This window comes from Hyla sarda, chromosome 2 (genome assembly GCF_029499605.1).
Source record: "Hyla sarda isolate aHylSar1 chromosome 2, aHylSar1.hap1, whole genome shotgun sequence".
Lineage (NCBI taxonomy): Eukaryota > Metazoa > Chordata > Amphibia > Anura > Hylidae > Hyla > Hyla sarda.
Window position 1 is genome coordinate 345,342,684 of NC_079190.1, and position 25,429 is coordinate 345,368,112.

The 25,429-nt window shown below is 36.2% G+C and overlaps 5 pseudogenes; all 5 read right to left on the reverse strand.

Annotated features, from left to right (window-relative positions):
- Window positions 1-3,548: 3,548 nt before the first annotated feature.
- Window positions 3,549-3,639, reverse strand: LOC130359403 (U2 spliceosomal RNA; annotated as a pseudogene).
- A 4,749-nt stretch (window positions 3,640-8,388) lies between these two features.
- Window positions 8,389-8,479, reverse strand: LOC130359415 (U2 spliceosomal RNA; annotated as a pseudogene).
- A 5,597-nt stretch (window positions 8,480-14,076) lies between these two features.
- Window positions 14,077-14,167, reverse strand: LOC130359427 (U2 spliceosomal RNA; annotated as a pseudogene).
- Window positions 14,168-14,687: 520 nt separating this feature from the next.
- On the reverse strand, window positions 14,688-14,778 carry LOC130359439 (U2 spliceosomal RNA; annotated as a pseudogene).
- Window positions 14,779-20,050: 5,272 nt separating this feature from the next.
- Window positions 20,051-20,141, reverse strand: LOC130359451 (U2 spliceosomal RNA; annotated as a pseudogene).
- Between the last annotated feature and the right edge of the window lie 5,288 nt (window positions 20,142-25,429).

The following is a 25,429-nucleotide window of genomic DNA, read 5'->3' on the forward strand; positions in this document are numbered from 1 at the left end:
TGCCATCCCCTGTCAAAAACAAATAGTACAATATTGAACAGAGTTAAGATAGCTGGCTATGGCAACGTTACTGTATTATCTATTGAGAGCACAGTGAAATATTAGACACTGTGCCCTAATAGAGGCCTCCTCCTCCCCTATAGCCGTCCTATCCATCTCCAAATTGGCGCCTTGCCAATTCTTTGTATCATTTTATGCAAATGACAGTGCACAGAAACGCTCCCATAGCCTACAATCTAAAAAATTTTTAACCCAAATGTTTAAAAATCACCAATTTTGTCAAATCAACATACATTACGTCTCAAGGAGTTATGTGCTGTTGAAGTGAAGAAAAATGATTGTCTCATGATTTTTTTTTTAAATCATGGACAATATTTAAAACAAACTATGATTGGGGTTAAAAAAACAAAGGTACAAATAGGAATACAAAAAAATCATCACAATAGCTGGCAAGTACAGCCCATTATTGGTATAAGTGTACACATAGCAAAACTATAGTTAAGATAGCTGGCTATAGGAACTTTACTGTATTATCTATTGAGAGCACGGCGAAATGTTAGACACTGTGCCCTAATAGAGGCCTCCTCCTCCCCTACAGCCTTCCTATCCATCTCCAAAATCGTAGCGTGACCATTTCTTTGCATCATTTTATGCAAACGACAGTACACAGAAATGCTTCCATAGCCTACAATCTCAACATTTTTTAACCCAAATCTTTTAAAGTCACTAATTTCGTCATATCAACATACATAACTTCTCAAAGTGTCATCTGCTGTTGAAGTGAAGAAAAAATGTTTCAGTCTCATGATTTTGTTTAAAAATCATGGACAATAATAAAAACAAACTATGATTTGGGTTAAAAAAACAAAGGTACAAATAGGAATACAAAAAAATCATCACATTAGCTGGCAAGTACAGCCCATTATTGGTATAAGTGTACACATAGCAAAACTATACAATTTACATACAGATACAAAAAACAACAAGGTTCCTTCTTACTAGGCTTTTGTAATCAAGAAATTGCCATCCCCTGTCAAAAACAAATAGTACAATATTGAACAGAGTTAAGATAGCTGGCTATGGCAACGTTACTGTATTATCTATTGAGAGCACAGCGAAATATTAGACACTGTGCCCTAATAGAGGCCTCCCCTACAGCCTTCCTATCCATCTCCAAATTGGCGCGTTGCCAACTCTTTGTATCATTTTATGCAAATGACAGTGCACAGAAAAGCTCCCATAGCCTACAAGTTAAAATTTTTTTAACCCAAATGTTTAAAATTCACCAATTTTGTCAAATCAACATACATTACGTCTCAAGGAGTTATGTGCTGTTGAAGTGAAGAAAGATGTTTCAGTCTCATGATTTTTTTTTAAAATCATGGACAATATTTTAAATAAACTATGATTGGGGTTAAAAAAACAAAGGTACAAATAGGAATACAAAAAAAATCATCACAATAGCTGGCAAGTACAGCCCATTATTGGTATAAGTGTACACATAGCAAAACTATAGTTAAGATAGCTGGCTATAGGAACTTTACTGTATTATCTATTGAGAGCACAGCGAAATGTTAGACACTGTGCCCTAATAGAGGCCTCCTCCTCCCCTACAGCCTTCCTATCCATCTCCAAAATCGTAGCGTGATCATTTCTTTGCATCATTTTATGCAAACGACAGTACACAGTAATGCTTTCATAGCCTACAATCTCAACATTTTTTAACCCAAATTTTTTAAAGTCACTAATTTCGTCATATCAACATACATAACTTCTCAAGATGTCATATGCTGTTGAAGTGAAGAAAAAATGTTTCAGTCTCATGATTTTGTTTAAAAATCATGGACAATAATAAAAACAAACTATGATTTGGGTTAAAAAACAAACAAAGGTACAAATAGGAATACAAAAAAATCATCACATTAGCTGGCAAGTACAGCCCATTATTGGTATAAGTGTACACATAGCAAAACTATACATTTTACATACAGATATAAAAAACAACAAGATTCCTTCTTACTAGGCTTTTGTAATCAAGAAATTGCCATCCCCTGTCAAAAACAAATAGTACAATATTGAACAGAGTTAAGATAGCTGGCTATGGGAACGTTACTGTATTATCTATTGAGAGCACAGTGAAATATTAGACACTGTGCCCTAATAGAGGCCTCCTCCTCCCCTACAGCCGTCCTATCCATCTCCAAATTGGCGCCTTGCCAATTCTTTGTATCATTTTATGCAAATGACAGTGCACAGAAACGCTCCCATAGCCTACAATCTAAACATTTTTTAACCCAAATGTTTAAAATTCACCAATTTTGTCAAATCAACATACATTACGTCTCAAGGAGTTATGTGCTGTTGAAGTGAAGAAAAATGATTGTCTCATGATTTTATTTTTTAAATCATGGTGAATATTTAAAACAAACTATGATTGGGGTTAAAAAAACAAAGGTACAAATAGGAATACAAAAAAATCATCACAATAGCTGGCAAGTACAGCCCATTATTGGTATAAGTGTACACATAGCAAAACTATAGTTAAGATAGCTGGCTATAGGAACTTTACTGTATTATCTATTGAGAGCACAGCGAAATGTTAGACACTGTGCCCTAATAGAGGCCTCCTCCTCCCCTACAGCCTTCCTATCCATCTCCAAAATCGGTGCGTGACCATTTCTTTGCATCATTTTATGCAAACGACAGTACACAGAAATGCTTCCATAGCCTACAATCTCAACATTTTTTAACCCAAATCTTTTAAAGTCACTAATTTCGTCATATCAACATACATAACTTCTCAAAGTGTCATCTGCTGTTGAAGTGAAGAAAAAATGTTTCAGTCTCATGATTTTGTTTAAAAATCATGGACAATAATAAAAACAAACTATGATTTGGGTTAAAAAAAACAAAGGTACAAATAGGAATACAAAAAAATCATCACATTAGCTGGCAAGTACAGCCCATTATTGGTATAAGTGTACACATAGCAAAACTATACATTTTACATACAGATACAAAAAACAACAAGGTTCCTTCTTACTAGGCTTTTGTAATCAAGAAATTGCCATCCCCTGTCAAAAACAAATAGTACAAAATTAAACAGAGTTAAGATAGCTGGCTATGGGAACGTTACTGCATTATCTATTGAGAGAACAGCGAAATGTTAGACACTGTGCCCTAATAGAGGCCTCCTCCTCCCCTACAGCCTTCCTATCCATCTCCAAATTGGCGCCTTGCCAATTCTTTGTATCATTTTATGCAAATGACAGTGCACAGAAACGCTCCCATAGCCTACAATCTAAAAAATTTTTAACCCAAATGTTTAAAATTCACCAATTTTGTCAAATCAACATACATTACGTCTCAAGGAGTTATGTGCTGTTGAAGTGAAGAAAAATGTTTCAGTCCTCGGCTCTAGACCCACTCAGCCTTGCGTGAGACCCGGAGGAAGCAGGTCACATCAGGGCAGCCGTCAATGTGATTCCTCAGAACCAGCCCTTAAACGGCCCGGTACACCTGCTCCATACCATGCAGCACCCATCCCCACGAGCTCCATACTGGCGTCGCCTGCCACCAGCATGAAACTGATAAGAACAGATACTACACTTGATCTTAGCCAAAAAGCCGAGAAGCTACACATTTTACATACAGATATAAAACCAACAAGGTTCCTTCTTACTAGGCTTTTATAATCAAGAAATTGCCATCCCCTGTCAAAATCAAATAGTACAATATTGAACAGAGTTAAGATAGCTGGCTATGGGAACGTTACTGTATTATCTATTGAGAGCACAGCGAAATATTAGACACTGTGCCATAATAGAGGCCTCCTCCTCCCCTACAGCCTTCCTATCCATCTCCAAAATCGGTGCGTGACCATTTCTTTGCATCATTTTATGCAAACGACAGTACACAGAAATGCTTCCATAGCCTACAATCTCAACATTTTTTAACCCAAATCTTTTAAAGTCACTAATTTCGTCATATCAACATACATAACTTCTCAAAGTGTCATCTGCTGTTGAAGTGAAGAAAAAATGTTTCAGTCTCATGATTTTGTTTAAAAATCATGGACAATAATAAAAACAAACTATGATTTGGGTTAAAAAAACAAAGGTACAAATAGGAATACAAAAAAATCATCACATTAGCTGGCAAGTACAGCCCATTATTGGTATAAGTGTACATATAGCAAAACTATAAATTTTACATACAGATATAAAAAACAACAAGGTTCCTTCTTACTAGGCTTTTGTAATCAAGAAATTGCCACCCCCTGTCAAAAACAAATAGTACAATAATGAACAGAGTTAAGATAGCTGGCTATGGCAACGTTACTGTATTATCTATTGAGAGCACAGCGAAATATTAGACACTGTGCCCTAATAGAGGCCTCCTCCTCCCCTACAGCCTTCCTATCCATCTCCAAATTGGCGCCTTGCCAACTCTTTGTATCATTTTATGCAAATGACAGTGCACAGAAAAGCTCCCATAGCCTACAAGTTAAAAATTTTTTAACCCAAATGTTTAAAATTCACCAATTTTGTCAAATCAACATACATTACGTCTCAAGGAGTTATGTGCTGTTGAAGTGAAGAAAGATGTTTCAGTCTCATGATTTTTTTTAAAAATCATGGACAATATTTAAAATAAACTATGATTGGGGTTAAAAAAACAAAGGTACAAATAGGAATACAAAAAAATCATCACAATAGCTGGCAAGTACAGCCCATTATTGGTATAAGTGTACACATAGCAAAACTATAGTTAAGATAGCTGGCTATGGGAACGTTACTGTATTATCTATTGAGAGCACAGCGAAATATTAGACACTGTGCCCTAATAGAGGCCTCCTCCTCCCCTACAGCCTTCCTATCCATCTCCAAAATCGGTGCGTGACCATTTCTTTGCATCATTTTATGCAAACGACAGTACACAGTAATGCTTCCATAGCCTACAATGTCAAAATTTTTTAACCCAAATTTTTTAAAATCACTAATTTCGTCATATCAACATACATAACTTCTCAAGGTGTCATATGCTGTTGAAGTGAAGAAAAAATGTTTCAGTCTCATGATTTTGTTTAAAAATCATGGACAATAATAAAAACAAACTATGATTTGGGTTAAAAAACAAACAAAGGTACAAATAGGAATACAAAAAAATCATCACATTAGCTGGCAAGTACAGCCCATTATTGGTATAAGTGTACATATAGCAAAACTATAAATTTTACATACAGATATAAAAAACAACAAGGTTCCTTCTTACTAGGCTTTTGTAATCATGAAATTGCCATCCCCTGTCAAAAACAAATAGTACAATATTGAACAGAGTTAAGATAGCTGGCTATGGCAACGTTACTGTATTATCTATTGAGAGCACAGTGAAATATTAGACACTGTGCCCTAATAGAGGCCTCCTCCTCCCCTATAGCCGTCCTATCCATCTCCAAATTGGCGCCTTGCCAATTCTTTGTATCATTTTATGCAAATGACAGTGCACAGAAACGCTCCCATAGCCTACAATCTAAAAAATTTTTAACCCAAATGTTTAAAATTCACCAATTTTGTCAAATCAACATACATTACGTCTCAAGGAGTTATGTGCTGTTGAAGTGAAGAAAGATGTTTCAGTCTCATGATTTTTTTTAAAAATAATGGACAATATTTAAAATAAACTATGATTGGGGTTAAAAAAACAAAGGTACAAATAGGAATACAAAAAAATCATCACAATAGCTGGCAAGTACAGCCCATTATTGGTATAAGTGTACACATAGCAAAACTATATATTTTACATACAGATATAAAAAACAACAAGATTCCTTCTTACTAGGCTTTTGTAATCAAGAAATTGCCATCCCCTGTCAAAAACAAATAGTACAATATTGAACAGAGTTAAGATAGCTGGCTATGGGAACGTTACTGTATTATCTATTGAGAGCACAGTGAAATATTAGACACTGTGCCCTAATAGAGGCCTCCTCCTCCCCTATAGCCGTCCTATCCATCTCCAAATTGGCGCCTTGCCAATTCTTTGTATCATTTTATGCAAATGACAGTGCACAGAAACGCTCCCATAGCCTACAATCTAAAAATTTTTTAACCCAAATGTTTAAAAATCACCAATTTTGTCAAATCAACATACATTACGTCTCAAGGAGTTATGTGCTGTTGAAGTGAAGAAAAATGATTGTCTCATGATTTTTTTTTAAATCATGGACAATATTTAAAACAAACTATGATTGGGGTTAAAAAAACAAAGGTACAAATAGGAATACAAAAAAATCATCACAATAGCTGGCAAGTACAGCCCATTATTGGTATAAGTGTACACATAGCAAAACTATAGTTAAGATAGCTGGCTATAGGAACTTTACTGTATTATCTATTGAGAGCACAGCGAAATGTTAGACACTGTGCCCTAATAGAGGCCTCCTCCTCCCCTACAGCCTTCCTATCCATCTCCAAAATCGTAGCGTGATCATTTCTTTGCATCATTTTATGCAAACGACAGTACACAGTAATGCTTTCATAGCCTACAATCTCAACATTTTTTAACCCAAATTTTTTTAAAGTCACTAATTTCGTCATATCAACATACATAACTTCTCAAGGTGTCATATGCTGTTGAAGTGAAGAAAAAATGTTTCAGTCTCATGATTTTGTTTAAAAATCATGGACAATAATAAAAACAAACTATGATTTGGGTTAAAAAACAAACAAAGGTACAAATAGGAATACAAAAAAATCATCACATTAGCTGGCAAGTACAGCCCATTATTGGTATAAGTGTACACATAGCAAAACTATACATTTTACATACAGATATAAAAAACAACAAGATTCCTTCTTACTAGGCTTTTGTAATCAAGAAATTGCCATCCCCTGTCAAAAACAAATAGTACAATATTGAACAGAGTTAAGATAGCTGGCTATGGGAACGTTACTGTATTATCTATTGAGAGCACAGTGAAATATTAGACACTGTGCCCTAATAGAGGCCTCCTCCTCCCCTACAGCCGTCCTATCCATCTCCAAATTGGCGCCTTGCCAATTCTTTGTATCATTTTATGCAAATGACAGTGCACAGAAACGCTCCCATAGCCTACAATCTAAACATTTTTTAACCCAAATGTTTAAAATTCACCAATTTTGTCAAATCAACATACATTACGTCTCAAGGAGTTATGTGCTGTTGAAGTGAAGAAAAATGATTGTCTCATGATTTTTTTTTAAATCATGGTGAATATTTAAAACAAACTATGATTGGGGTTAAAAAAACAAAGGTACAAATAGGAATACAAAAAAATCATCACAATAGCTGGCAAGTACAGCCCATTATTGGTATAAGTGTACACATAGCAAAACTATAGTTAAGATAGCTGGCTATAGGAACTTTACTGTATTATCTATTGAGAGCACAGCGAAATGTTAGACACTGTGGCCTAATAGAGGCCTCCTCCTCCCCTACAGCCTTCCTATCCATCTCCAAAATCGGTGCGTGACCATTTCTTTGCATCATTTTATGCAAACGACAGTACACAGAAATGCTTCCATAGCCTACAATCTCAACATTTTTTAACCCAAATCTTTTAAAGTCACTAATTTCGTCATATCAACATACATAACTTCTCAAAGTGTCATCTGCTGTTGAAGTGAAGAAAAAATGTTTCAGTCTCATGATTTTGTTTAAAAATCATGGACAATAATAAAAACAAACTATGATTTGGGTTAAAAAAAACAAAGGTACAAATAGGAATACAAAAAAATCATCACATTAGCTGGCAAGTACAGCCCATTATTGGTATAAGTGTACACATAGCAAAACTATACATTTTACATACAGATACAAAAAACAACAAGGTTCCTTCTTACTAGGCTTTTGTAATCAAGAAATTGCCATCCCCTGTCAAAAACAAATAGTACAAAATTAAACAGAGTTAAGATAGCTGGCTATGGGAACGTTACTGCATTATCTATTGAGAGAACAGCGAAATGTTAGACACTGTGCCCTAATAGAGGCCTCCTCCTCCCCTACAGCCTTCCTATCCATCTCCAAATTGGCGCCTTGCCAATTCTTTGTATCATTTTATGCAAATGACAGTTCACAGAAACGCTCCCATAGCCTACAATCTAAAAAATTTTTAACCCAAATGTTTAAAATTCACCAATTTTGTCAAATCAACATACATTACGTCTCAAGGAGTTATGTGCTGTTGAAGTGAAGAAAAATGTTTCAGTCCTCGGCTCTAGACCCACTCAGCCTTGCGTGAGACCCGGAGGAAGCAGGTCACATCAGGGCAGCCGTCAATGTGATTCCTCAGAACCAGCCCCGAAACGGCCCGGTACACCTGCTCCATACCATGCAGCACCCATCCCCACGAGCTCCATACTGGCGTCGCCTGCCACCAGCATGAAACTGATAAGAACAGATACTACACTTGATCTTAGCCAAAAAGCCGAGAAGCTACACATTTTACATACAGATATAAAACCAACAAGGTTCCTTCTTACTAGGCTTTTATAATCAAGAAATTGCCATCCCCTGTCAAAATCAAATAGTACAATATTGAACAGAGTTAAGATAGCTGGCTATGGGAACGTTACTGTATTATCTATTGAGAGCACAGCGAAATATTAGACACTGTGCCATAATAGAGGCCTCCTCCTCCCCTACAGCCTTCCTATCCATCTCCAAAATCGGTGCGTGACCATTTCTTTGCATCATTTTATGCAAACGACAGTACACAGAAATGCTTCCATAGCCTACAATCTCAACATTTTTTAACCCAAATCTTTTAAAGTCACTAATTTCGTCATATCAACATACATAACTTCTCAAAGTGTCATCTGCTGTTGAAGTGAAGAAAAAATGTTTCAGTCTCATGATTTTGTTTAAAAATCATGGACAATAATAAAAACAAACTATGATTTGGGTTAAAAAAACAAAGGTACAAATAGGAATACAAAAAAATCATCACATTAGCTGGCAAGTACAGCCCATTATTGGTATAAGTGTACATATAGCAAAACTATAAATTTTACATACAGATATAAAAAACAACAAGGTTCCTTCTTACTAGGCTTTTGTAATCAAGAAATTGCCACCCCCTGTCAAAAACAAATAGTACAATAATGAACAGAGTTAAGATAGCTGGCTATGGCAACGTTACTGTATTATCTATTGAGAGCACAGCGAAATATTAGACACTGTGCCCTAATAGAGGCCTCCTCCTCCCCTACAGCCTTCCTATCCATCTCCAAATTGGCGCCTTGCCAACTCTTTGTATCATTTTATGCAAATGACAGTGCACAGAAAAGCTCCCATAGCCTACAAGTTAAAAAATTTTTAACCCAAATGTTTAAAATTCACCAATTTTGTCAAATCAACATACATTACGTCTCAAGGAGTTATGTGCTGTTGAAGTGAAGAAAGATGTTTCAGTCTCATGATTTTTTTTAAAAATCATGGACAATATTTAAAATAAACTATGATTGGGGTTAAAAAAACAAAGGTACAAATAGGAATACAAAAAAATCATCACAATAGCTGGCAAGTACAGCCCATTATTGGTATAAGTGTACACATAGCAAAACTATAGTTAAGATAGCTGGCTATGGGAACGTTACTGTATTATCTATTGAGAGCACAGCGAAATATTAGACACTGTGCCCTAATAGAGGCCTCCTCCTCCCCTACAGCCTTCCTATCCATCTCCAAAATCGGTGCGTGACCATTTCTTTGCATCATTTTATGCAAACGACAGTACACAGTAATGCTTCCATAGCCTACAATCTCAACATTTTTTAACCCAAATTTTTTAAAGTCACTAATTTCGTCATATCAACATACATAACTTCTCAAGGTGTCATATGCTGTTGAGGTGAAGAAAAAATGTTTCAGTCTCATGATTTTGTTTAAAAATCATGGACAATAATAAAAACAAACTATGATTTGGGTTAAAAAACAAACAAAGGTACAAATAGGAATACAAAAAAATCATCACATTAGCTGGCAAGTACAGCCCATTATTGGTATAAGTGTACATATAGCAAAACTATAAATTTTACATACAGATATAAAAAACAACAAGGTTCCTTCTTACTAGGCTTTTGTAATCAAGAAATTGCCACCCCCTGTCAAAAACAAATAGTACAATAATGAACAGAGTTAAGATAGCTGGCTATGGCAACGTTACTGTATTATCTATTGAGAGCACAGCGAAATATTAGACACTGTGCCCTAATAGAGGCCTCCTCCTCCCCTACAGCCGTCCTATCCATCTCCAAATTGGCGCCTTGCCAATTCTTTGTATCATTTTATGCAAATGACAGTGCACAGAAACGCTCCCATAGCCTACAATCTAAACATTTTTTAACCCAAATGTTTAAAATTCACCAATTTTGTCAAATCAACATACATTACGTCTCAAGGAGTTATATGCTGTTGAAGTGAAGAAAAATGATTGTCTCATGATTTTTTTTAAATCATGGACAATATTTAAAACAAACTATGATTGGGGTTAAAAAAACAAAGGTACAAATAGGAAAACAAAAAAATCATCACAATAGCTGGCAAGTACAGCCCATTATTGGTATAAGTGTACACATAGCAAAACTATAGTTAAGATAGCTGGCTATAGGAACTTTACTGTATTATCTATTGAGAGCACAGCGAAATGTTAGACACTGTGCCCTAATAGAGGCCTCCTCCTCCCCTACAGCCTTCCTATCCATCTCCAAAATCGGTGCGTGACCATTTCTTTGCATCATTTTATGCAAACGACAGTACACAGTAATGCTTCCATAGCCTACAATCTCAACATTTTTTAACCCAAATTTTTTAAAGTCACTAATTTCGTCATATCAACATATATAACTTCTCAAGGTGTCATATGCTGTTGAAGTGAAGAAAAAATGTTTCAGTCTCATGATTTTGTTTAAAAATCATGGACAATAATAAAAACAAACTATGATTTGGGTTAAAAAAAACAAAGGTACAAATAGGAATACAAAAAAATCATCACATTAGCTGGCAAGTACAGCCCATTATTGGTATAAGTGTACACATAGCAAAACTATACATTTTTCCTACAGATATAAAAAACAACAAGATTCCTTCTTACTAGGCTTTTGTAATCATGAAATTGCCATCCCCTGTCAAAAACAAATAGTACAATATTGAACAGAGTTAAGATAGCTGGCTATGGGAACGTTACTGTATTATCTATTGAGAGCACAGTGAAATATTAGACACTGTGCCCTAATAGAGGCCTCCTCCTCCCCTATAGCCGTCCTATCCATCTCCAAATTGGCGCCTTGCCAATTCTTTGTATCATTTTATGCAAATGACAGTGCACAGAAACGCTCCCATAGCCTACAATCTAAAAAAATTTTAACCCAAATGTTTAAAATTCACCAATTTTGTCAAATCAACATACATTACGTCTCAAGGAGTTATGTGCTGTTGAAGTGAAGAAAGATGTTTCAGTCTCATGATTTTTTTTAAAAATAATGGACAATATTTAAAATAAACTATGATTGGGGTTAAAAAAACAAAGGTACAAATAGGAATACAAAAAAATCATCACAATAGCTGGCAAGTACAGCCCATTATTGGTATAAGTGTACACATAGCAAAACTATACATTTTACATACAGATATAAAAAACAACAAGATTCCTTCTTACTAGGCTTTTGTAATCAAGAAATTGCCATCCCCTGTCAAAAACAAATAGTACAATATTGAACAGAGTTAAGATAGCTGGCTATGGGAACGTTACTGTATTATCTATTGAGAGCACAGTGAAATATTAGACACTGTGCCCTAATAGAGGCCTCCTCCTCCCCTATAGCCGTCCTATCCATCTCCAAATTGGCGCCTTGCCAATTCTTTGTATCATTTTATGCAAATGACAGTGCACAGAAACGCTCCCATAGCCTACAATCTAAAAATTTTTTAACCCAAATGTTTAAAAATCACCAATTTTGTCAAATCAACATACATTACGTCTCAAGGAGTTATGTGCTGTTGAAGTGAAGAAAAATGATTGTCTCATGATTTTTTTTTAAATCATGGACAATATTTAATACAAACTATGATTGGGGTTAAAAAAACAAAGGTACAAATAGGAATACAAAAAAATCATCACAATAGCTGGCAAGTACAGCCCATTATTGGTATAAGTGTACACATAGCAAAACTATAGTTAAGATAGCTGGCTATAGGAACTTTACTGTATTATCTATTGAGAGCACAGCGAAATGTTAGACACTGTGCCCTAATAGAGGCCTCCTCCTCCCCTACAGCCTTCCTATCCATCTCCAAAATCGTAGCGTGACCATTTCTTTGCATCATTTTATGCAAACGACAGTACACAGTAATGCTTCCCTAGCCTACAATGTCAACATTTTTTAACCCAAATTTTTTAAAGTCACTAATTTCGTCATATCAACATACATAACTTCTCAAGGTGTCAAATGCTGTTGAAGTGAAGAAAAAATGTTTCAGTCTCATGATTTTGTTTAAAAATCATGGACAATAATAAAAACAAACTATGATTTGGGTTAAAAAAACAAAGGTACAAATAGGAATACAAAAAAATCATCACATTAGCTGGCAAGTACAGCCCATTATTGGTATAAGTGTACACATAGCAAAACTATACATTTTACATACAGATACAAAAAACAACAAGGTTCCTTCTTACTAGGCTTATGTAATCAAGAAATTGCCATCCCCTGTCAAAAACAAATAGTACAAAATTAAACAGAGTTAAGATAGCTGGCTATGGGAACGTTACTGCATTATCTATTGAGAGAACAGCGAAATGTTAGACACTGTGCCCTAATAGAGGCCTCCTCCTCCCCTACAGCCTTCCTATCCATCTCCAAATTGGCGCCTTGCCAATTCTTTGTATCATTTTATGCAAATGACAGTGCACAGAAACGCTCCCATAGCCTACAATCTAAAAATTTTTTAACCCAAATGTTTAAAATTCACCAATTTTTTCAAATCAACATACATTACGTCTCAAGGAGTTATGTGCTGTTGAAGTGAAGAAAAATGTTTCAGTCTCATGATTTTTTTTAAAATCATGGACAATATTTAAAACAAACTATGATTTGGGTTAAAAAAATAAAGGTACAAATAGGAATATAAAAAAATCATCACAATTGCCGGCAAGTACAGCCCACTATTGGTATAAGTGTACACATAGCAAAACTATACATTTTACATACAGATATAAAAACAACAAGGTTCCTTCTTACTAGGTTTTTGTATTTATCTAAGAGCCGAGGAACATGCTCTCGAATCACCCAAAGTGCAAGAAAAAGAGCAAACGTGTTACACTAAAAAAAAAAATGCACAGAGGATGCGGTCCATCGCAAGAACTTCTCCGATAGGAGAGAGGCCCCCCAACAAACCTTACCCTTCTCCTCCGGACCAAAAGGTACCTGCGAGGTTCCAGGTTCGATGTCCCTTTTTGCTGAAGCTACTAAGGGACCACAAATGCTCACGGCATCCCCCTAGGCGTTAGCCAAGGTATCTGCCCGCAGAGCCGATAACGGTAGGTACCCTGTCAGAGCAGGAGCACCCGGGGTGTTTGCAGGGAGGTGCGGAACCTAATGGCCACTCACACCTCCCCTAGACCACCAGGAGGGACACCCAGAAGGGCTACCGCATCCTGACAAATCCTGTGGACACACAATACGCAAAAAGTTACACAGTGAGACAAAAATAAATAAATAAGTGAATATGTGCAGTTATACTACCCAGACATCTGGCCGGATCTATAAAAATTTCTATGATCCTAGCCAGAAGGCCGGGAATCAAGAGATCATGGTGCCCGTGCTTCAACTCAGTGAGTCTATCCTCCCAGTGAGTTTCGGCACCTCGGGGTCACCACTCCCCGAGGCACTAAAGTACCTCGGCTCTAGACCCACTCAGCCTTGCGTGAGACCCGGAGGAAGCAGGTCACATCAGGGCAGCCGTCAAGGTGATTCCTCAGAACCAGCCCCGAAACGGCCCGGTACACCTGCTCCATACCATGCAGCACCCATCCCCACGAGCTCCATACTGGCGTCGCCTGCCACCAGCATGAAACTGATAAGAACAGATACTACACTTGATCTTAGCCAAAAAGCCGAGAAGCTACACATTTTACATACAGATATAAAACCAACAAGGTTCCTTCTTACTAGGCTTTTGTAATAAATAGTACAATATTAAACAGAGTTAAGAAAGCTGGCTATGGGAACGTTATTGTATTATCTATTGAGAGAACAGCGAAATGTTAGACACTGTGCCCTAATAGAGGCCTCCTCCTCCCCTACAGCCTTCCTATCCATCTCCAAATTGGTGCCTTACCAATTCTTTGTATCATTTTATGCAAATGACAGTGCACAGAAACGCTCCCATAGCCTACAATCTAAAAAATTTTTAACCCAAATGTTTAAAATTCACCAATTTTGTCAAATCAACATACATTACGTCTCAAGGAGTTATGTGCTGTTGAAGTGAAGAAAAATGTTTCAGTCCTCGGCTCTAGACCCACTCAGCCTTGCGTGAGACCCGGAGGAAGCAGGTCACATCAGGGCAGCCGTCAAGTTGATTCCTCAGAACCAGCCCCGAAACGGCCCGGTACACCTGCTCCATACCATGCAGCACCCATCCCCACGAGCTCCATACTGGCGTCGCCTGCCACCAGCATGAAACTGATAAGAACAGATACTACACTTGATCTTAGCCAAAAAGCCGAGAAGCTACACATTTTACATACAGATATAAAACCAACAAGGTTCCTTCTTACTAGGCTTTTGTAATAAATAGTACAAAATTAAACAGAGTTAAGAAAGCTGGCTATGGGAACGTTATTGTATTATCTATTGAGAGAACAGCGAAATGTTAGACACTGTGCCCTAATAGAGGCCTCCTCCCCTACAGCCTTCTTATCCATCTCCAAATTGGCGCCTTACCAATTCTTTGTATCATTTTATGCAAATGACAGTATACAGAAATGCTCCCATTGCCTACAATCTCAAACATTTTTAACCCAAATTTTAAAAATTCACCAATTTTATCAAATCAACATACAATACTTCTACATGAATTATGTGCTGTTGAAGTGAAGAAAAATGTTTGTCTCATGATTTTGTTTAAAAAATCATGGACAATATTTAAAACAAACTATGATTTGGGTTAAAAAAAACAAAGGTACAAACAGGAATACAAAAAAATCATCACAATAGCTGGCAAGTACAGCCCATTATTGGTATAAGTGTACACATAGCAAAACTATACATTTTACATACAGATATAAGATCAACAAGGTTCCTTCTTACTAGGCTTTTATAATCAAGAAATTGCCATCCCTGTCAAAATCAAATAGTACAATATTGAACAGAGTTAAGATAGCTGGCTATGGGAACGTTACTGTATTATCTATTGAGAGCACAGCGAAATATTAGACACTGTGCCCTAATAGAGGCCTCCTCCTCCCCTACAGCCTTCCTATCCATCTCCAAAATCGGTGCGTGACCATTTCTTTGCATCATTTTATGCAAACGACAGTACACAGAAATGCTTCCATAGCCTACAATCTCAACATTTTTTAACCCAAATCTTTTAAAGTCACTAATTTCGTCATATCAACATACATAACTTCTCAAAGTGTCATCTGCTGTTGAAGTGAAGAAAAAATGTTTCAGTCTCATGATTTTGTTTAAAAATCATGGACAATAATAAAAACAAACTATGATTTGGGTTAAAAAAACAAAGGTACAAATAGGAATACAAAAAAATCATCACATTAGCTGGCAAGTACAGCCCATTATTGGTATAAGTGTACATATAGCAAAACTATAAATTTTACATACAGATATAAAAAACAACAAGGTTCCTTCTTACTAGGCTTTTGTAATCAAGAAATTGCCACCCCCTGTCAAAAACAAATAGTACAATAATGAACAGAGTTAAGATAGCTGGCTATGGCAACGTTACTGTATTATCTATTGAGAGCACAGCGAAATATTAGACACTGTGCCCTAATAGAGGCCTCCTCCTCCCCTACAGCCTTCCTATCCATCTCCAAATTGGCGCCTTGCCAACTCTTTGTATCATTTTATGCAAATGACAGTGCACAGAAAAGCTCCCATAGCCTACAAGTTAAAAAAATTTTAATCCAAATGTTTAAAATTCACCAATTTTGTCAAATCAACATACATTACGTCTCAAGGAGTTATGTGCTGTTGAAGTGAAGAAAGATGTTTCAGTCTCATGATTTTTTTTAAAAATAATGGACAATATTTAAAATAAACTATGATTGGGGTTAAAAAAACAAAGGTACAAATAGGAATACAAAAAAATCATCACAATAGCTGGCAAGTACAGCCCATTATTGGTATAAGTGTACACATAGCAAAACTATACATTTTACATGCAGATATAAAAAACAACAAGATTCCTTCTTACTAGGCTTTTGTAATCAAGAAATTGCCATCCCCTGTCAAAAACAAATAGTACAATATTGAACAGAGTTAAGATAGCTGGCTATGGGAACGTTACTGTATTATCTATTGAGAGCACAGTGAAATATTAGACACTGTGCCCTAATAGAGGCCTCCTCCTCCCCTATAGCCGTCCTATCCATCTCCAAATTGGCGCCTTGCCAATTCTTTGTATCATTTTATGCAAATGACAGTGCACAGAAACGCTCCCATAGCCTACAATCTAAAAAATTTTTAACCCAAATGTTTAAAAATCACCAATTTTGTCAAATCAACATACATTACGTCTCAAGGAGTTATGTGCTGTTGAAGTGAAGAAAAATGATTGTCTCATGATTTTTTTTAAATCATGGACAATATTTAAAACAAACTATGATTGGGGTTAAAAAAACAAAGGTACAAATAGGAATACAAAAAAATCATCACAATAGCTGGCAAGTACAGCCCATTATTGGTATAAGTGTACACATAGCAAAACTATAGTTAAGATAGCTGGCTATAGGAACTTTACTGTATTATCTATTGAGAGCACAGCGAAATGTTAGACACTGTGCCCTAATAGAGGCCTCCTCCTCCCCTACAGCCTTCCTATCCATCTCCAAAATCGTAGCGTGACCATTTCTTTGCATCATTTTATGCAAACGACAGTACACAGAAATGCTTCCATAGCCTACAATCTCAACATTTTTTAACCCAAATCTTTTAAAGTCACTAATTTCGTCATATCAACATACATAACTTCTCAAAGTGTCATCTGCTGTTGAAGTGAAGAAAAAATGTTTCAGTCTCATGATTTTGTTTAAAAATCATGGACAATAATAAAAACAAACTATGATTTGGGTTAAAAAAACAAAGGTACAAATAGGAATACAAAAAAATCATCACATTAGCTGGCAAGTACAGCCCATTATTGGTATAAGTGTACACATAGCAAAACTATACAATTTACATACAGATACAAAAAACAACAAGGTTCCTTCTTACTAGGCTTTTGTAATCAAGAAATTGCCATCCCCTGTCAAAAACAAATAGTACAATATTGAACAGAGTTAAGATAGCTGGCTATGGCAACGTTACTGTATTATCTATTGAGAGCACAGCGAAATATTAGACACTGTGCCCTAATAGAGGCCTCCCCTACAGCCTTCCTATCCATCTCCAAATTGGCGCGTTGCCAACTCTTTGTATCATTTTATGCAAATGACAGTGCACAGAAAAGCTCCCATAGCCTACAAGTTAAAATTTTTTTAACCCAAATGTTTAAAATTCACCAATTTTGTCAAATCAACATACATTACGTCTCAAGGAGTTATGTGCTGTTGAAGTGAAGAAAGATGTTTCAGTCTCATGATTTTTTTTTAAAATCATGGACAATATTTTAAATAAACTATGATTGGGGTTAAAAAAACAAAGGTACAAATAGGAATACAAAAAAAATCATCACAATAGCTGGCAAGTACAGCCCATTATTGGTATAAGTGTACACATAGCAAAACTATAGTTAAGATAGCTGGCTATAGGAACTTTACTGTATTATCTATTGAGAGCACAGCGAAATGTTAGACACTGTGCCCTAATAGAGGCCTCCTCCTCCCCTACAGCCTTCCTATCCATCTCCAAAATCGTAGCGTGATCATTTCTTTGCATCATTTTATGCAAACGACAGTACACAGTAATGCTTTCATAGCCTACAATCTCAACATTTTTTAACCCAAATTTTTTAAAGTCACTAATTTCGTCATATCAACATACATAACTTCTCAAGGTGTCATATGCTGTTGAAGTGAAGAAAAAATGTTTCAGTCTCATGATTTTGTTTAAAAATCATGGACAATAATAAAAACAAACTATGATTTGGGTTAAAAAACAAACAAAGGTACAAATAGGAATACAAAAAAATCATCACATTAGCTGGCAAGTACAGCCCATTATTGGTATAAGTGTACACATAGCAAAACTATACATTTTACATACAGATATAAAAAACAACAAGATTCCTTCTTACTAGGCTTTTGTAATCAAGAAATTGCCATCCCCTGTCAAAAACAAATAGTACAATATTGAACAGAGTTAAGATAGCTGGCTATGGGAACGTTACTGTATTATCTATTGAGAGCACAGTGAAATATTAGACACTGTGCCCTAATAGAGGCCTCCTCCTCCCCTACAGCCGTCCTATCCATCTCCAAATTGGCGCCTTGCCAATTCTTTGTATCATTTTATGCAAATGACAGTGCACAGAAACGCTCCCATAGCCTACAATCTAAACATTTTTTAACCCAAATGTTTAAAATTCACCAATTTTGTCAAATCAACATACATTACGTCTCAAGGAGTTATGTGCTGTTGAAGTGAAGAAAAATGATTGTCTCATGATTTTATTTTTTAAATCATGGTGAATATTTAAAACAAACTATGATTGGGGTTAAAAAAACAAAGGTACAAATAGGAATACAAAAAAATCATCACAATAGCTGGCAAGTACAGCCCATTATTGGTATAAGTGTACACATAGCAAAACTATAGTTAAGATAGCTGGCTATAGGAACTTTACTGTATTATCTATTGAGAGCACAGCGAAATGTTAGACACTGTGGCCTAATAGAGGCCTCCTCCTCCCCTACAGCCTTCCTATCCATCTCCAAAATCGGTGCGTGACCATTTCTTTGCATCATTTTATGCAAACGACAGTACACAGAAATGCTTCCATAGCCTACAATCTCAACATTTTTTAACCCAAATCTTTTAAAGTCACTAATTTCGTCATATCAACATACATAACTTCTCAAAGTGTCATCTGCTGTTGAAGTGAAGAAAAAATGTTTCAGTCTCATGATTTTGTTTAAAAATCATGGACAATAATAAAAACAAACTATGATTTGGGTTAAAAAAAACAAAGGTACAAATAGGAATACAAAAAAATCATCACATTAGCTGGCAAGTACAGCCCATTATTGGTATAAGTGTACACATAGCAAAACTATACATTTTACATACAGATACAAAAAACAACAAGGTTCCTTCTTACTAGGCTTTTGTAATCAAGAAATTGCCATCCCCTGTCAAAAACAAATAGTACAAAATTAAACAGAGTTAAGATAGCTGGCTATGGGAACGTTACTGCATTATCTATTGAGAGAACAGCGAAATGTTAGACACTGTGCCCTAATAGAGGCCTCCTCCTCCCCTACAGCCTTCCTATCCATCTCCAAATTGGCGCCTTGCCAATTCTTTGTATCATTTTATGCAAATGACAGTTCACAGAAACGCTCCCATAGCCTACAATCTAAAAAAATTTTAACCCAAATGTTTAAAATTCACCAATTTTGTCAAATCAACATACATTACGTCTCAAGGAGTTATGTGCTGTTGAAGTGAAGAAAAATGTTTCAGTCCTCGGCTCTAGACCCACTCAGCCTTGCGTGAGACCCGGAGGAAGCAGGTCACATCAGGGCAGCCGTCAATGTGATTCCTCAGAACCAGCCCCGAAACGGCCCGGTACACCTGCTCCATACCATGCAGCACCCATCCCCACGAGCTCCATACTGGCGTCGCCTGCCACCAGCATGAAACTGATAAGAACAGATACTACACTTGATCTTAGCCAAAAAGCCGAGAAGCTACACATTTTACATACAGATATAAAACCAACAAGGTTCCTTCTTACTAGGCTTTTATAATCAAGAAATTGCCATCCCCTGTCAAAATCAAATAGTACAATATTGAACAGAGTTAAGATAGCTGGCTATGGGAACGTTACTGTATTATCTATTGAGAGCACAGCGAAATATTAGACACTGTGCCATAATAGAGGCCTCCTCCTCCCCTACAGCCTTCCTATCCATCTCCAAAATCGGTGCGTGACCATTTCTTTGCATCATTTTATGCAAACGACAGTACACAGAAATGCTTCCATAGCCTACAATCTCAACATTTTTTAACCCAAATCTTTTAAAGTCACTAATTTCGTCATATCAACATACATAACTTCTCAAAGTGTCATCTGCTGTTGAAGTGAAGAAAAAATGTTTCAGTCTCATGATTTTGTTTAAAAATCATGGACAATAATAAAAACAAACTATGATTTGGGTTAAAAAAACAAAGGTACAAATAGGAATACAAAAAAATCATCACATTAGCTGGCAAGTACAGCCCATTATTGGTATAAGTGTACATATAGCAAAACTATAAATTTTACATACAGATATAAAAAACAACAAGGTTCCTTCTTACTAGGCTTTTGTAATCAAGAAATTGCCACCCCCTGTCAAAAACAAATAGTACAATAATGAACAGAGTTAAGATAGCTGGCTATGGCAACGTTACTGTATTATCTATTGAGAGCACAGCGAAATATTAGACACTGTGCCCTAATAGAGGCCTCCTCCTCCCCTACAGCCTTCCTATCCATCTCCAAATTGGCGCCTTGCCAACTCTTTGTATCATTTTATGCAAATGACAGTGCACAGAAAAGCTCCCATAGCCTACAAGTTAAAAAATTTTTAACCCAAATGTTTAAAATTCACCAATTTTGTCAAATCAACATACATTACGTCTCAAGGAGTTATGTGCTGTTGAAGTGAAGAAAGATGTTTCAGTCTCATGATTTTTTTTAAAAATCATGGACAATATTTAAAATAAACTATGATTGGGGTTAAAAAAACAAAGGTACAAATAGGAATACAAAAAAATCATCACAATAGCTGGCAAGTACAGCCCATTATTGGTATAAGTGTACACATAGCAAAACTATAGTTAAGATAGCTGGCTATGGGAACGTTACTGTATTATCTATTGAGAGCACAGCGAAATATTAGACACTGTGCCCTAATAGAGGCCTCCTCCTCCCCTACAGCCTTCCTATCCATCTCCAAAATCGGTGCGTGACCATTTCTTTGCATCATTTTATGCAAACGACAGTACACAGTAATGCTTCCATAGCCTACAATCTCAACATTTTTTAACCCAAATTTTTTAAAGTCACTAATTTCGTCATATCAACATACATAACTTCTCAAGGTGTCATATGCTGTTGAGGTGAAGAAAAAATGTTTCAGTCTCATGATTTTGTTTAAAAATCATGGACAATAATAAAAACAAACTATGATTTGGGTTAAAAAACAAACAAAGGTACAAATAGGAATACAAAAAAATCATCACATTAGCTGGCAAGTACAGCCCATTATTGGTATAAGTGTACATATAGCAAAACTATAAATTTTACATACAGATATAAAAAACAACAAGGTTCCTTCTTACTAGGCTTTTGTAATCAAGAAATTGCCACCCCCTGTCAAAAACAAATAGTACAATAATGAACAGAGTTAAGATAGCTGGCTATGGCAACGTTACTGTATTATCTATTGAGAGCACAGCGAAATATTAGACACTGTGCCCTAATAGAGGCCTCCTCCTCCCCTACAGCCGTCCTATCCATCTCCAAATTGGCGCCTTGCCAATTCTTTGTATCATTTTATGCAAATGACAGTGCACAGAAACGCTCCCATAGCCTACAATCTAAACATTTTTTAACCCAAATGTTTAAAATTCACCAATTTTGTCAAATCAACATACATTACGTCTCAAGGAGTTATATGCTGTTGAAGTGAAGAAAAATGATTGTCTCATGATTTTTTTTAAATCATGGACAATATTTAAAACAAACTATGATTGGGGTTAAAAAAACAAAGGTACAAATAGGAAAACAAAAAAATCATCACAATAGCTGGCAAGTACAGCCCATTATTGGTATAAGTGTACACATAGCAAAACTATAGTTAAGATAGCTGGCTATAGGAACTTTACTGTATTATCTATTGAGAGCACAGCGAAATGTTAGACACTGTGCCCTAATAGAGGCCTCCTCCTCCCCTACAGCCTTCCTATCCATCTCCAAAATCGGTGCGTGACCATTTCTTTGCATCATTTTATGCAAACGACAGTACACAGTAATGCTTCCATAGCCTACAATCTCAACATTTTTTAACCCAAATTTTTTAAAGTCACTAATTTCGTCATATCAACATATATAACTTCTCAAGGTGTCATATGCTGTTGAAGTGAAGAAAAAATGTTTCAGTCTCATGATTTTGTTTAAAAATCATGGACAATAATAAAAACAAACTATGATTTGGGTTAAAAAAAACAAAGGTACAAATAGGAATACAAAAAAATCATCACATTAGCTGGCAAGTACAGCCCATTATTGGTATAAGTGTACACATAGCAAAACTATACATTTTTCCTACAGATATAAAAAACAACAAGATTCCTTCTTACTAGGCTTTTGTAATCATGAAATTGCCATCCCCTGTCAAAAACAAATAGTACAATATTGAACAGAGTTAAGATAGCTGGCTATGGGAACGTTACTGTATTATCTATTGAGAGCACAGTGAAATATTAGACACTGTGCCCTAATAGAGGCCTCCTCCTCCCCTATAGCCGTCCTATCCATCTCCAAATTGGCGCCTTGCCAATTCTTTGTATCATTTTATGCAAATGACAGTGCACAGAAACGCTCCCATAGCCTACAATCTAAAAAAATTTTAACCCAAATGTTTAAAATTCACCAATTTTGTCAAATCAACATACATTACGTCTCAAGGAGTTATGTGCTGTTGAAGTGAAGAAAGATGTTTCAGTCTCATGATTTTTTTTAAAAATAATGGACAATATTTAAAATAAACTATGATTGGGGTTAAAAAAACAAAGGTACAAATAGGAATACAAAAAAATCATCACAATAGCTGGCAAGTACAGCCCATTATTGGTATAAGTGTACACATAGCAAAACTATACATTTTACATACAGATATAAAAAACAACAAGATTCCTTCTTACTAGGCTTTTGTAATCAAGAAATTGCCATCCCCTGTCAAAAACAAATAGTACAATATTGAACAGAGTTAAGATAGCTGGCTATGGGAACGTTACTGTATTATCTATTGAGAGCACAGTGAAATATTAGACACTGTGCCCTAATAGAGGCCTCCTCCTCCCCTATAGCCGTCCTATCCATCTCCAAATTGGCGCCTTGCCAATTCTTTGTATCATTTTATGCAAATGACAGTGCACAGAAACGCTCCCATAGCCTACAATCTAAAAATTTTTTAACCCAAATGTTTAAAAATCACCAATTTTGTCAAATCAACATACATTACGTCTCAAGGAGTTATGTGCTGTTGAAGTGAAGAAAAATGATTGTCTCATGATTTTTTTTTAAATCATGGACAATATTTAATACAAACTATGATTGGGGTTAAAAAAACAAAGGTACAAATAGGAATACAAAAAAATCATCACAATAGCTGGCAAGTACAGCCCATTATTGGTATAAGTGTACACATAGCAAAACTATAGTTAAGATAGCTGGCTATAGGAACTTTACTGTATTATCTATTGAGAGCACAGCGAAATGTTAGACACTGTGCCCTAATAGAGGCCTCCTCCTCCCCTACAGCCTTCCTATCCATCTCCAAAATCGTAGCGTGACCATTTCTTTGCATCATTTTATGCAAACGACAGTACACAGTAATGCTTCCCTAGCCTACAATGTCAACATTTTTTAACCCAAATTTTTTAAAGTCACTAATTTCGTCATATCAACATACATAACTTCTCAAGGTGTCAAATGCTGTTGAAGTGAAGAAAAAATGTTTCAGTCTCATGATTTTGTTTAAAAATCATGGACAATAATAAAAACAAACTATGATTTGGGTTAAAAAAACAAAGGTACAAATAGGAATACAAAAAAATCATCACATTAGCTGGCAAGTACAGCCCATTATTGGTATAAGTGTACACATAGCAAAACTATACATTTTACATACAGATACAAAAAACAACAAGGTTCCTTCTTACTAGGCTTATGTAATCAAGAAATTGCCATCCCCTGTCAAAAACAAATAGTACAAAATTAAACAGAGTTAAGATAGCTGGCTATGGGAACGTTACTGCATTATCTATTGAGAGAACAGCGAAATGTTAGACACTGTGCCCTAATAGAGGCCTCCTCCTCCCCTACAGCCTTCCTATCCATCTCCAAATTGGCGCCTTGCCAATTCTTTGTATCATTTTATGCAAATGACAGTGCACAGAAACGCTCCCATAGCCTACAATCTAAAAATTTTTTAACCCAAATGTTTAAAATTCACCAATTTTTTCAAATCAACATACATTACGTCTCAAGGAGTTATGTGCTGTTGAAGTGAAGAAAAATGTTTCAGTCTCATGATTTTTTTTAAAATCATGGACAATATTTAAAACAAACTATGATTTGGGTTAAAAAAATAAAGGTACAAATAGGAATATAAAAAAATCATCACAATTGCCGGCAAGTACAGCCCACTATTGGTATAAGTGTACACATAGCAAAACTATACATTTTACATACAGATATAAAAACAACAAGGTTCCTTCTTACTAGGTTTTTGTATTTATCTAAGAGCCGAGGAACATGCTCTCGAATCACCCAAAGTGCAAGAAAAAGAGCAAACGTGTTACACTAAAAAAAAAAATGCACAGAGGATGCGGTCCATCGCAAGAACTTCTCCGATAGGAGAGAGGCCCCCCAACAAACCTTACCCTTCTCCTCCGGACCAAAAGGTACCTGCGAGGTTCCAGGTTCGATGTCCCTTTTTGCTGAAGCTACTAAGGGACCACAAATGCTCACGGCATCCCCCTAGGCGTTAGCCAAGGTATCTGCCCGCAGAGCCGATAACGGTAGGTACCCTGTCAGAGCAGGAGCACCCGGGGTGTTTGCAGGGAGGTGCGGAACCTAATGGCCACTCACACCTCCCCTAGACCACCAGGAGGGACACCCAGAAGGGCTACCGCATCCTGACAAATCCTGTGGACACACAATACGCAAAAAGTTACACAGTGAGACAAAAATAAATAAATAAGTGAAT